This window comes from Gigantopelta aegis, chromosome 5, assembly GCF_016097555.1.
Source record: "Gigantopelta aegis isolate Gae_Host chromosome 5, Gae_host_genome, whole genome shotgun sequence".
Lineage (NCBI taxonomy): Eukaryota > Metazoa > Mollusca > Gastropoda > Neomphalida > Peltospiridae > Gigantopelta > Gigantopelta aegis.
Window position 1 is genome coordinate 37,602,967 of NC_054703.1, and position 1,698 is coordinate 37,604,664.

Below are 1,698 nucleotides of genomic sequence, written 5' to 3' on the forward strand. Positions count from 1 at the left end.
GAGTCGGGGTACATGAGAGGAAGAATTAAATTTCATTATTTCATTATACAAAGGGTCAAAATTAATCGACAAGACAACCAATTTGCAGGAAAACAATAAATTCTTGTTCACAAACACGGCTTTCCTAATACTTCTGACATGAACACATATTACATAATTTCAAAGCTAACTCCGACCACAAAACAGGAACTTTAAGCCACTCAAACTGAGTTCGATCCTTAATGTTACACTCAATTTACAATGTCAGTATAATCACTTTAAAGAATACAGACATTTAAAATATTTCATGAAAATAGGAACAGAAAAATTATGATTTAAAACAATGTACTTGGTCAGTTAAAATATTTCATGAAAATAGGAACAGAAAAATTATGATTTAAAACAATGTACTTGGTCAGTGTAAAGTCTGTCACAAAAAATACGAATTGCTTATGTGAGAAGAAAATGTGAAGGTGTATGATCATGTCCTTTGTAATTCTCTTAGCACTAGTCAAGGTAAAGATAATAAATGTGAAGGTGTATGATCATGTCCTTTGTAATTCTCTTAGCACTAGTCAAGGTAAAGATAATAAATGTGAAGGTGTATGATCATGTCCTTTGTAATTCTCTTAGCACTAGTCAAGGTAAAGATAATAAATATGGGACAATAAAAAAAAAAAAAAAATAATAATAATAATAATAAATAAATAAATATGTCAATCAGTCCTAAAATTATGTCATTTGAATTTGAGAAGAAAGGAAACTAACATCTATCACATGTAACGTCTGTCACAGGAAACAATGGAGTCAGTAACGTCTGCCACATTCTGAGAAGTCAGAACAAGTCTTCATTTAGCATTTTTACAACAAAAAGTGGTTTCACTATTTTACCCACAATTAATTAGTACTATAAGGAACTACTCTGAGGTTTCTGCCCTAAAAAGACTTTCGTTTGGTCCCCCAACAAAATAAACACATATCCTGTTTTTTTCTGATTATGTTTTTTATTTTATTTAAAAAAAAAAAACTATCTTAACTTATCATGTTTTACATTTAAAGCTTTATATGAATGAATACAGAAAGGTATTTATAACCTAAGTAAGAACATGTAAATAAATATCAATTTTAATAATGTAAGAATACTTTATTTGCCGAATATTTCTTAAAATGGCTACAACATGAGGATGGTCCCTGTCACCTTTGTTCATACGCTGAGCTATTTTCAAGACAATTCAATTTCTATTTCATCAATGAATGAATGAATGAATGTTTAACGACACCCCAGCACGGAAAACACATTGGGTGTCAAACTATGCTAATGCAAACAAATAAGGTGATGATCAACACCAATATAAAAATTCAAGATTTAAATAAAAATAGTGTAAAGAACTGTGCAAAAATACAAATATCACAGATAGATAGGCAACATACTCAAATATAAAGGTATGTACTCGAGAAACAGTATAGTGCGTCACAAATTAACAACATATACAGTTGTACCAATCTAAGTTGTGTATAACGATGGACATTTTTCTGATCACGAAATCACGAAGGTAAGTACTACCTGGAAATGGAAAGAGAACAAGATGTCCATGTTAGAGAGAAGATGAAGAAAAAGCTGCCACCACCCACCATGATGAAAACATGGATGACTGAGGTGGGGTTGTGGGGGCGGGGGCAGGTGAGGTCCCCCAATTTTTATTAACCATAGTTTTTGAT